The sequence below is a fragment of the Electrophorus electricus genome, unplaced genomic scaffold (assembly GCF_041902795.1).
Source record: "Electrophorus electricus isolate QZ-2024a unplaced genomic scaffold, ASM4190279v1 Scaffold66, whole genome shotgun sequence".
In the NCBI taxonomy this organism is placed as follows: domain Eukaryota; kingdom Metazoa; phylum Chordata; class Actinopteri; order Gymnotiformes; family Gymnotidae; genus Electrophorus; species Electrophorus electricus.
The window spans coordinates 160,001-172,337 of NW_027658783.1; the positions used below are offsets into that span (position 1 = coordinate 160,001).

General features: G+C 48.0%; 1 pseudogene; it reads left to right on the forward strand.

The window, feature by feature from the left end:
- The window catches only part of LOC113568596 (chloride channel CLIC-like protein 1), a 15,875-nt pseudogene extending 12,569 nt beyond the window's left edge, over window positions 1-3,306 (forward strand).
- Window positions 3,307-12,337: the final 9,031 nt, after the last annotated feature.

Sequence of the window (12,337 nt, forward strand, 5' to 3'; positions counted from 1 at the left end):
CGTGTTTGAGTGTGTGTGTGAGAGTGTGTGTGTGTGTGCGTGTGTGTGTGTCTGTGCGTGCACGTATTTGTGTGCGAGCGTGTGTGTATGTGTGTGCGTGCGCGTACGGGTGTGTGTTTGAGTGTGTGTGTGTGTGTTAGTGTGTGTGCGTATGTGCGTGTGTGTTTGTGTGCGTGTGTGTGTGTGTGTGTGCGCTCGCGTGCGTGTGTGTGAGTTTGTGTGTGTGAGTGCGTGTTTGTCTGTGTGTATGTGTGTTAGTGTGTGTTTGTGTGTGAGTCTATGTGTTAGTGTGTGTGTGTTAGTGTGTGTGTGTGTGCGTGGGTTAGGGTTAGGGTTAGGGTTAAGTGTGTGCGTGTGTGTGTGCGTGAGTGTTTGTGGATGTGTGAGTGCGTGTGTGTGTGTGTGCGTGCGTGTTTGTGTGTGTGTGCGCACGCACGTGTGTGTTTGTGTGCGTGTGTGCGCGCACGTGTTTGTGTGTGTTTGTGTGTGTGTGTTTGTGTATGCATGCGCACGTGTGTGTGTGCTCGTGTGTGTGTTTGTGTGCGTGTGTGTGTTTGTGCGTGTTTGAGTGTGTGTGAGTGTGTGTGTGTGCGTGTGTGTATGTCTGCGCGCACGTGTGTGTGCGAGCGTGTGTGTATGTGTGTACGTGTGTGTGGGTGTGTGTGAATGTGTGTGTGCGTGTGTGAGTGTGTGGATGTGTACGCACGCACACGTGTGTGTGCTCGTGTGTGTTTGTGTGCATGTGTGTGTTTGTGCGTTTTTGAGTGTGTGTGAGTGTGTGTGTGTGTGCGTGTGTGTATGTCTGCGCGCACGTGTGTGTGCGAGCGTGTGTGTATGTGTGTACGTCTGTGTGGGTGTGTGTGTGAATGTGTGTGTGTGTGTGCGTGTGTGAGTGTGTGGATGTGTACGCACGCACACGTGTGTGTGCTCGTGTGTGTTTGTGTGCGTGTGTGTGTTTGTGCGTGTTTGAGTGTGTGTGAGTGTGTGTGTGTGCGTGTGTGTATGTCTGCGCGCACGTGTGTGTGCGAGCGTGTGTGTATGTGTGTGTGGGTGTGTGTGTGAATGTGTGTGTGCGTGTGTGAGTGTGTGGATGTGTACGCACGCACACGTGTGTGTGCTCGTGTGTGTTTGTGTGCGTGTGTGTGTTTGTGCGTGTTTGAGTGTGTGTGAGTGTGTGTGTGTGTGCGTGTGTGTGTGTCTTGGCGCGCACGTGTGTGTGTGAGTGAGCGTGTGTGTATGTGTGTGCGTGTGCGTGCGAGTGTGTGTGTATTAGTGTGTGTGCATATGTGCGTGTTTGTGTGTGTTTCTGCGTTAGTGTGTGTGTGTGCATGGTTGTGTGTGCGTGTGTGTGTGTGTGTATGTGTGCGTGTTTGCGCTCGCGCATGTGAGTGTGTTTGTGTGTGAGTGTGTGTGTGTGTGTGCGTGTGTGTGTTGGTGTGTGTGTGTGTGTATGTTAGTGTGTGTGTGCGTGTTAGTGTGTGTGCGTGTGTGTGTGTTTGCGCGCGTGTGTGTGTGTGTGTGCCTGCGTGTGTGTGCGTGCGTGTGTGTGTTTGCATGCGTGCGTGTTTGTGTGTATGTGTGTGTGAGTGTGTGTGTGTGTGAGTGTGTGTGTGTGTTTGTGTGTGTGTGTGTTTGTGCGTGTGTGTTTGTGTGCGTGCATTAGTGTGTGTGTGTGCGTGCTTGTGTGTGTGTGTGTGCGCACGTGTGTGAGTGTGTTTGTGTGTGTGTGTGCATGTTTGTGTGTGTGTATGTGTGTGTTAGTGTGTGTGTGTTTGTGTGCGTGTGTGTGTGTTTCTGCTCTGTGTGAGTGTGTGTGTGGATGTGTGTGGATGTGAGTGTGTGTGTTTGTGTGCGTGTGTGTGTGTTTGTGTGTGTGTGTGTGTGTTAGTGTGCGTGCGTGTGTGTGTGTGTGTGTGGCTATGTGTGTGTGTGTGTGTGTGTGTGTGTGTGCGTTTGCATGCCTGCGTGTTTGTGTGTGTGTATGTGTGTGTTAGTGTGTGTGTTTGTGTGTGTGTGAGTGTGCATGTGTGTTTGTGCGTGTGTGTGTGTGTGTGTGTGCGTGCGTGCATGCCCACGTGTGTGTGTGCGCGTGTGTTTGTGCATGTTTGAGTGTGTGTGTGAGAGTGTGTGTGTGTGTGTGCGTGTGTGTGTGTCTGTGCGCGCACGTATTTGTGTGCGAGCGTGTGTGTATGTGTGTGCGTGCGCGTACGGGTGTGTGTGTGAGTGTGTGTGTTAGTGTGTGTGCGTATGTGCGTGTGTGTTTGTGTGCGTGTGTGTGTGTGTGTGCGCTCGCGCGCGTGTGTGTGAGTGCGTGTTTGTCTGTGTGTATGTGTGTTAGTGTGTGTGTGTGTGAGTGTATGTGTTAGTGTGTGTGTGTTAGTGTGTGTGTGTGCGTGGGTTAGGGTTAGGGTTAGGGTTAGGGTTAAGTGTGTGCGTGTGTGTGTGTAAGTGTTTGTGGATGTGTGTGTGCGTGGGTGTGTGTGTTTGTGTGAGTGCGTGTGTGTGTGTGTGTGTGTGTGTGCGTGTTTGTGTGTGTGTGTTAGTGTGTGTGTGAGTGTGTGTGTGTGTGTTTGAGTGTGTGAGGATGTGTGTGTGCGTGTGTGAGGATGTGTGTGCGTGTGTGTGTGTGTGCGTGTACGTGTGTTTGTGTGTGTGTGTGTGCGTGTGTGCGCGTGCATGTGTATGCGTGCTTGTTAAAGTTCAAGTTCGGTTTATTTGTCACATACATATTCATACACAGTATAACTCGCAGTGAAATGGTTGAGAGTGCTCTGTCCAAACTGAGGAAAAAAAACAGGAGTGCAAAGAGAAATATAGATATTCTATATATGTACAAAAATATATTAACAATGTATGTACAATATATGTATATTATGATTATATACACAATGTACAATGTATATGGTTGTGTATATATGTACACAATGTACAGAATGTACAGATCCATTTTGTAGAATAACATATTTACAGTTTTTATGTTACAAGGTAATTGAATATATATATATATATATATATACATACAGTTATACAGTTATGTTTCATGGTGATACAGAGGATCTATGGCCTGTCAGAATGTGTAGTTACAACTACATATGCGTGACTTTCCTCGCGTCTCATTGCTCGTCTCTCTACACAAAGGTGCTGAACTCCGGTGTGGTGCAGGCGTCCTGGGAAGCCTCCACAAAGATGGGCCAGCATGACGGCTTCAGGCTGTACTACTGTGAGGCCCACGCAATGCAGTTCACCGGGCCGCTCAACTTCCCCCGCAACGTCACCCACTACAGCATCTCTCTGCCGGGTGTGTAGCCCAACACTCCACAAGAGCGTTGGTCAAACTGGGGGTTGACGGCTGTCGGGAGGTCTGTCTCACAGCTACGAAACCTGCGCCTTACTAGCTCAGGGTGCACATCCATGTACATGCACAGTGTAAATTGATGCCTGTAGTCTCAGAAGTGGATCCTCACTGGGATCTTAGGAAAACCCTTTGTAGGTGATATATTATTCAGGGAATTTCCTACACTATTCAGTTCACCATGCTCCAGCATGCTCAGTCGTTCCTGTAGGATCTTCACAGTGGTGTACAAAGGGTGTAAAATCGGTGGTGTAAATACAGCCTCCGATTACGTTTTGTTCATCTTTCTATTTTCCAGCTGTGAGTCCAGTGCAGATAGTGATCTGTATTTTGAGGTTCTGTATTGGTACATTTAAAAATAAACTATCCCTTTTAAAAGATTTGAAGTGCTTTTATAAGAAATGGAAAAAAGTAGTAAAAATGGAACACAGTTTAAAATAATTATTTAACATTTGCATTAAGCCTTTTGAAGAAATGCCAAGTAAGAGGTCCCACTGTCGCCGTTAATTTTGTTGGCATTCGCTCAGAGGAAAAAAGTCCTGTTCAGGTGCCTGCCTGTTTCAAAGCCATCCTGACAGTTTCCGTCATGGGATTTGGGATCAGTGTGGCTTTAGGAATTAATGCCAGGCAGCTGTGATTAGAAGGGTGCAGGTGTGATAAACGAGACATCTGCAAAGTAGCAGGCAAGCTTGGAAATCACAGTAAATGAAAAGATTTATTTATTTTTTGTTGTTGTTTGACGGTCTGTGTTTTATAGAAGATTAAAGCAGAGGAATGTGTTCAAAGTCATAATCGACCACAGACAATTTATAGTTTTTATGCAGAGAATGTTCCTTTTCCACACACTATTTCACATGCACATACTCACTCTCCCATCACTCTCTTATACTCTCTCTCTCCCTCTCACACACTAACTATGTCTCTCTCTGTCCCAGCGCTGGTGTGTGAAATCAAGGTTCTGGCATTCAATCAGCATGGTGATGGCAACGCAACACTTCGCTTTGTGTCTCTGAAGGAGGCAGTGGAGAAGTCAGGTGACCACTCTCACACATGTGGGCATGCACATACTACATATTACATAGTAAGAGCAACTTGCTCCCTGTGGAGTGTCTAACACTGTCATTCACCCTGACCCTATACTGACCTTACACACCTAACTGTCCACCTAACACTGTCATTCACCCTGACCTTATACTGACCTTACACACCTAACTGTCCACCTAACACTGTCATTGACCCTGATGCTATACTGAACTTACACACCTAACTGTCCACCTAACACTGTCATTCACCCTGACCCTATACTGACCTTACACACCTAACTGTCCACCTAACACTGTCATTCACCCTGACCTTATACTGACCTTACACACCTAACTGTCCACTTAACACTGTCATTCACCTCTCTCCGTGCAACATTTCGGACAGGCCAAGCAACATATATAATTCGTAAATATCACTGTCGAATATCAGTTTCTTTGTAATGGCTCCATTATGCTGAAGGCGATGTTAGCTGAGCTAGCTGGTCGGTGAAAGGCTAAGCCGCTAGCCTAACAGTCGTCCCAAACTTGTGAGCGTGTACTTTTCCAACAACATATATCGCTATTAGCACGGCATTTAAAAACCTTTATGTTCGACTGTGTGAGAAACAAAAGATAAAAAATCCAACGGAACTCCTACGACTCGACGCTCAACAGATGACTCAAACTTCTTCTTTAGTGCTCTCGTACAAAAGCAACGGTCACTCGGATTCGGTTGGGCTGCTCCAGCTAGAAACCAGCAGTCTCTACCATGTATAAATGGGCAGTTTCCCTTGCGAAAAAGACTAATTTCTAATGGATGCAGAGAAAAACAACCACAGAGCATCAAGGAATCGAGTTATCGCCGTTCTTCATTAACGTCTGTAAACAGGAGCCACGACTGGTGTGCCTTTGTTAGCTTAGTGCCTTCCCTAGAATTTTTCCACCACAGTATGAGAATCTTCTGCACATATGGATTTACTTACTTCAACTTTTATGCATAGTTTGCCTAAGATCGATTACTAGGCTCCATGAAAAAGAAAATAGGGAAATTAGAGAAAGCTTCCGGCGCCATATTAAACCTTGGCAAGTCGGTGGCCAAGTACTTCGGCTGCTGGAGGAACAGACGTTGCCCCCAGCGACAGGCCCCTGAAAATTGCCAGTCAGGGATGTTCTGTACAGGCACGGGCTCACCAGGCACCCGCGCTGCCCAAGGCCCGACTGTGCCGGGGAAGAAACTCTCCGGCATGTGTTTTGGGACTGCGGGATGTCTGGAGTAAGGTAGCCGACCTGTGCAGGACATTAAACCCGAAGTTTACACTGATCTTTGAGAAGGTCATATGGGGGTGGCCCCAGGAGACCAGGCCATCCTTCGCGCCCCGGATATGGAAGCTGGTAAGCATATCCAAAAAAGAACTATGGAATGCAAGGACCAGCCTCATCCAGAAAGGGATGTGCATGGATACCTGGGGATTGTATAAAAAGGTTTGTGCTGATTTAAAATTCAGGATTGAGCATGATGTCATCCGGTGGGGCTACCACGCGGCCAAGGAGAGGTGGAAGGGCCTCTTCGAGCTGTAGGCCCCCCGGAGTTTTTTAGGGTTTTCAGTAAAAAAAAAAAAAAAAAAAAAAGGTTTAATATTAGCTGAGACTCTGCTCCATCCGGTGGTCCCAACAGACCACCGTGTTTTATTGTTTTAACCACCATGATAGAGATACAGAATCAAGATGGCGCTGGTGAAGTCGGCTGCCGTCACGACTGCTCCGTCCACACCTGGCACTTTTTTCACTCTTTTCGCTCTTCCCGCTACCCCTGATTTCTCTGCACAGCAGAGACGCCCTTATTTCTCTTAATCTACATAGCACTCACCTCAAGCCGTCTTTAACCCCAGACCCAAGATGGCCGACAGAGATCCTGAGGGAAAACAAAGGATGCGGCGCGAGGAAAAGGCCTCGAAGGAAGCGAGCCAGCGTCAGGAACAGGCTGAGGGCTCGCGCACACTGAGCTCCCTTACCTAGCATCCTGCTAGCCAACGTCCAGTCTCTGGACAACAAGCTAGACGACCTCCGGGCCAGGATAAAGTTCCAAAGGGACATTCGGGACTGCAATCTCCTCTGCTTCGCCGAGTCATGGCTGAACCCAGCGGTACCAAACCGCTGGCGAACAGCTGGTGCAACAATGCCAATGTTGTTACTCTCGCCCGCTCCTGCTCACCCAACCTGGAGCTCCTTGCCCTCAAGCTTCGTCCTTTCTACCTTCTACCGGAGTTCACTTCAGTCATCATCAACACCGTGTACATCCCACCTCAGGCCAACATGGACACTGCACTGTGTGAACTTCATGAGGCTCTCACACAGTTTCAGACACAGCACCGGGACGCTGCACTTATTGTGGTTGGGGATTTCAACAGCGCTAACCTCAAGCGTGCAGTGCCCAACCTTTACCAGCAGGTAACCTTCCCCACCAGGGGAAATAGGACACTAGACCACTGCTACACCCCATACAAGGACAGCTACAAGGCACTAGCTCATCCACCGTTTGGTAAGTCGGACCACGCCGCCATCTTCCTTCTACCAAAATATAAACAACGGCTGAAAGCTCCGGTTCAGAGGGAGGTCGCGCGCTGGACAGACCAATCGGTGGCTGCTCTGCAGGACGCTCTGGATGACGCAGACTGGGACATGTTCCGGCGCAGCACTGATGATGTCAGCGAGTTTACGGAGGCAGTAGTAGGGTTTATTGGGAAACTGGTGGACGACACGATTCCAAGAACCACCATCAAGAAGTTTCCCAACCAGAAGCCCTGGGTGGACAGAACCATCCAGGAGGCTCTGAACTCTCACAGTGCTGCCTACAATGCGGGAATCATCAGCGGGAACATGGATGAGTACAAGTTTGCAGCATACGGAGTGCGCAGGGCGGTGAGGGAGGCGAAGCGGCGCTACGGGAGGAAACTAGAGACACAGTTTCAGCAGAGTGGCTCTAGATCCATGTGGCAGGGACTACGGACGATCACGGACTACAGGAGCCCACCCTCCGGACTGATGAGTGCGGATGAGTCTCTGGCAAACGAGCTGAATACATTCTTCGCTCGCTTCGAGGCTACAACTAGCTGCGCTAATGCTAACAGCGCTAATGCTAACAGCGCTAATGCTAGCAGCGCCAATGCTAGTAGCGCCAATGCTAACGGCGCTAGTGCTAACAGCACTAATGCTAGCAGCGCTAGTGCTAATGGTACGATCGGCGCAGCCAATGGCGCATGCGCAGGGCCCACCATAGAACAGCGCCCTCTCATCATCACGGAGAGTGACGTGAGGAGAGTGTTTAAAAGGGTGAATACCAGGAAGGCGGTGGGACCAGACGGTATCTGCGGGAGAGTCCTCAAAGCCTGTGCAGATCACCTAGCCCCGGTATTCACCGACATCTTCAATCTCTCCCTGACGCTCGGTATCATGCCGTCCAGCTTCAAGCGATCCACCATCGTCCCCGTCCCAAAGAAACCTCGACCCTCCAACCTCAATGACTACCGCTCTGTTGCCCTCACATCACTCGTGATGAAATGCTTTGAAAAGCTAGTCAGAGACTTCTTCACATCTTCACTGCCAGCCTCCATGGACCCACTGCAGTTTGCATACCGCCACAACCGCTCCACTGATGATGCAATTGCACATCTGCTCCACTCTACACTGACTCACCTGGACAAAGGGAGGGGAAATTGTTAAAATGCTGTTGGTTGACTACAGTTCAGCATTTAACACTATCATCCCCTCCCTACTCACTACTAAGTTGGGGGATCTAGGACTGCATACATCCCTGTGCGACTGGATCTCCAACTTCCTAACAGACAGACCACAATCAGTACGGGTGGGCAACTGCGCCTCATCCACCCTCACCCTCAGCACTGGAGCTCCTCAGGGTTGTGTCCTAAGCCCCCTGCTCTACTCACTGTACACCTACGACTGCACAGCCACTTCCAGCTCCACCATCATTGTCAAGTTTGCTGACGACACCGTTGTCATGGGTCTGATCTCGGACAACGACGAGAGGGCCTACCTGGAGGAGATTAAACACCTGGAAAACTGGTGCCAGGAAAATAATCTCCGCCTAAACGTCAGTAAAACAAAGGAGCTTATCGTGGATTGCAGCAAGAAGCAGGAGCAGCACTACCAATCTGTGAGGATCAGTGGAACCACGGTGGAGAGAGTAGATAGTTTCAGGTACCTTGGTGTTCACATCTCCCAGGACCTGTCCTGGTCCCACAATACCAACTCCCTGGCAAAGAAGGCTCTTCAGCATCTTTACCACCTCAGACGCCTAAGAGACTTCAGACTGCCCTCCAAGGTACTGCGGAACTTCTACACCTGCACTATCAAGAGCATCCTCACGGGGAACATCACAGTCTGGTTTGGGAATAGCACCAAGCAGGACAGACAAGCACTCCAAAGGGTAGTGCGTTCAGCAGAGCGCATCACTCACACGGAACTTCCTGACCTGCAGACCATCTACTACAAGCGGTGCCAGACCAAGGCCAGGAGGATTGTGAAGGACCCCACCCATCCCAACAATAGACTCTTCTCTCTGTTGAGGTCAGGGAGGCGCTTTGACTCCCTGAAGACCAAGACAGAGAGACTGAAGGGGAGCTTCTTCCCACAGGCCATTCGGGCCCTGAATTAGGGAAACTGTGGGGACCACCACCACCATGTAACATAACTGTATATATATATATATATATATATATATATATATATATATATATATATATATATATATATATATATATATATATATATATATATATATATATATTCAATTACCTTGTAACATAAAAACTGTAAATATGTTATTCTACAAAAGGGATCTGTACATTCTGTACATTGTGTACATATATATACACAACCATATACATTGTACATTGTGTATATAATCATAATATACATATATTGTACATACATTGTTAATATATTTTGTACATATATAGAATATATATATTTCTCTATGCATATATATATATTTTACATATATAGAATATCTATATTTCTCTATGCACCCCTGTTTTCTTTTTCCTCAGTTTGGACAGAGCACTCTCAACCATTTCACTGCGAGTTATACTGTGTATGACTATGTATGTGACAAATAAACCAAACTTGAACTTGAACTTGAACTTGAACATAATAGATAAACATTGTTTTAAGTAGAAATTGTAGGTCTGTTTTTTTATTAATAAGTGTTTTTTTATTTTGTTTTTTTGTGTGTGCTTTTATTAACAAAATGAACACTGTTATTGTGGGTTTTTATCATTTGCATTGTGTGCCCTGTTTTAACTAACATGGATCTGCCATTTTAACTTAGACTCTGTTTTTACTCTATCATGGTGGTAGCTTTTTAGTATTTTAGTGGTGTTCTTTAGTATTTTAGTGGTGTCTGTCTTTTATGGAGAGGCCGTTTTAACAGTTTTATTGTTGTTTTATTTGGTTGCCCAGGCGCAGCTGGGCCGAGAAGTGATCTTGTAATGGACTTTTAATGATGACCCCAATTAAATTGGTACATGGAGGGGGGGGGGGGGGGACCGTGGTATTTTATGTCCTGGACTTTTAAAGAATTTTATACATATTCCTGAATTTTTATTATTATTATTTTATTTTGTAATTGATTTATGATTAAATAAATCTTATGGAAAAAAATAATCTGTTCCTATCAGTTCAGATATGATATTGATCTTTTTTACGGGATTTTATTGCTTGATTTTAATGGTGGTTTTTGTGTTTTTTGGGCCCAGCTTGTCCGGACCAGAAGCAGCACCCCCTGGAGGATTTCTAAGAACTGCGATGCCGATGGACTGGAGCACCTGCGGAGGATCTCCGGTCTGGACCCTGCGGTTGGAGGAGAGCAGATGGCGGACGGCGGACCTCGGAGCCCGGCACTGACCGATGGGGCCTCGGCGAAGGCTTCGGAGCCTGAGGGACCTGCTCTGGCAGCAGGAGGCCAGGTTTCGCTGGGAGAACCCGGAGGACGGTACCCTCTTGACGGAGAGGGTTCTGTTCATACGGGAGGTCCTTTTCGGTGCTCTGGAGCTGACGCTGGGGGACCTCATTTGTGCTCAGCGCAGTGGGCCCCTGGGGTTCTACGACGTCACGGTCTCCTCCGCTGAGATCTACCGTTGGGTCCTGGAGTGGAGGGTGGAGCTCCAACGCCACCCCGTTGGGAAACATTACGTGGTGGAACCTCTGTGGGATGGGAACCATTGTATGGTGACCACCCACATGTTTAATCCCCACGTACCCACGGATCTTATCCGCAGGTTCCTCCAGGAGTACGGCATCGTACATCCAGGGGAGAGGATGGTCCGTGAAGAGCTGGGAGTTTGGAATGGGCACCGCCAGTTTCAAATGACTTTTAAAGAGGACGGTAAGAGGGGGTGGGTGCACCCCCTGGCCCTCTTCGTTCTTGGTGGTAACCGGGGGTATCTTTTTTTATAGGGACCAGCCGGTCTTTTGCAGGAGCTGCCGGGGCCACGGCTTGCAGTGTTTGAACTGCCTGGACAGTGGGCACATGGCACGGGACTGTAGAGGTCCACGGAGGTGCAGGCAGTGCCATGGCGAGGGACATTTGGCCCACTCCTGCCCTAACCAAAGGAGGACCTATGCAGCTGTGGTGGTTAGGGGTGGGAGCAGAGGAGTGGCAGTCCTGGAGGCGCCAGACGGTCCACGGCTGGAGCAGGTGGTAGCAACTCCGGGAGGAGAGGAGGGAAGGTCTTCCTTGCAGGAGGGTGGTTCGTCGGCCAGGCAGACCCAGGAAGCGGAGAAGGTGGCCCCGGTGGCGGTTGTGCGAAAGAGAGTGAGGACCGGCTGGAAGACCCCCGGAGAGAGTGTGCGTACGGCCAAGGCGAGGAGGGCTTGCCGGATGGTGGAAGCGGCGCCCATTGAAGGCCCCTCGACTTCAACCCCCAGGCCAGATAGTACGGGGAGCTTCCCGACTATCTCCCCTTTGGTGATAGACTTGGACACTACAGAGGAGAACGAGGGGGAGAAGCAGAAGAAACCAGGGAAGAGGACGGAAGTCTTTTTAAATGACACAGACTTCTGGGGGTTTGTAGGCTTGGGGGATAAATGGGAGGGGGGTACTTGTTTTAAGAATTTTAAATGATCTGTGGTGAGTGTTTTATGTGTTTCTTAAAATCCCGTAATGTTTTGAGGGAGGTGAATGTTGTAGACCAAAGGCCGAGGAGCGAAATTTTGTTGTGTTTGCAATTTTTTGTTTTTGTTCAGCCACCGATTCCTCCTCTTGCTCCTCCTCCACGAAACTTTCAAATCCTTCTGTGTTCTTCTGCCTTATGAGTATTTAAATGTAATGAATAGAATTTATTTGCTGCTGAGGTGTCATGGCACATGAAGTCTGCCACAATTTCCCTTTACTTGGGCCCCAGGGCATTCCTAGCCTGCAATGAAGAAACAAACAAAAAAATAACTCAGGCCATTGGCATAAATGACACACTGTGCGATACTTACGTGGGTGGCAATGGAGCTCCTACTATCTGTGAAATTTGGTATTCCTGGCAGCTGCATCCTCTTCCAAGCATCTTGCAAGTACTCATTCAAGTTCTTGCAAGTGTTTGGGGTGGAATTGGAAAATACATATTTCAAAATTGTTGCTCCCAATAACCATGGCCTTAATTGCAAATATTTCGACATCCACTCAAACTGCTCAGCTGTGAGGTGGAGCTGCGCAATGCTGAAAGCTTTATTTGTTTTGTGGGACTATACCTCTTTAAATGAAAATGGACAAAAACACAAATAATACATAACATGATCTGCAGTATCAAAAGTAAATTACTGCAGAACTGACTATGTGTAATGTTCCAATAGAATTAGGGCAAATAACAAATGCTTACATTTATGAGGTAGGTGTCTTATTGCTGGTCATGTTCTGTCAGCATGACCACCTGCACCTTGAGATTTTGAAATACCC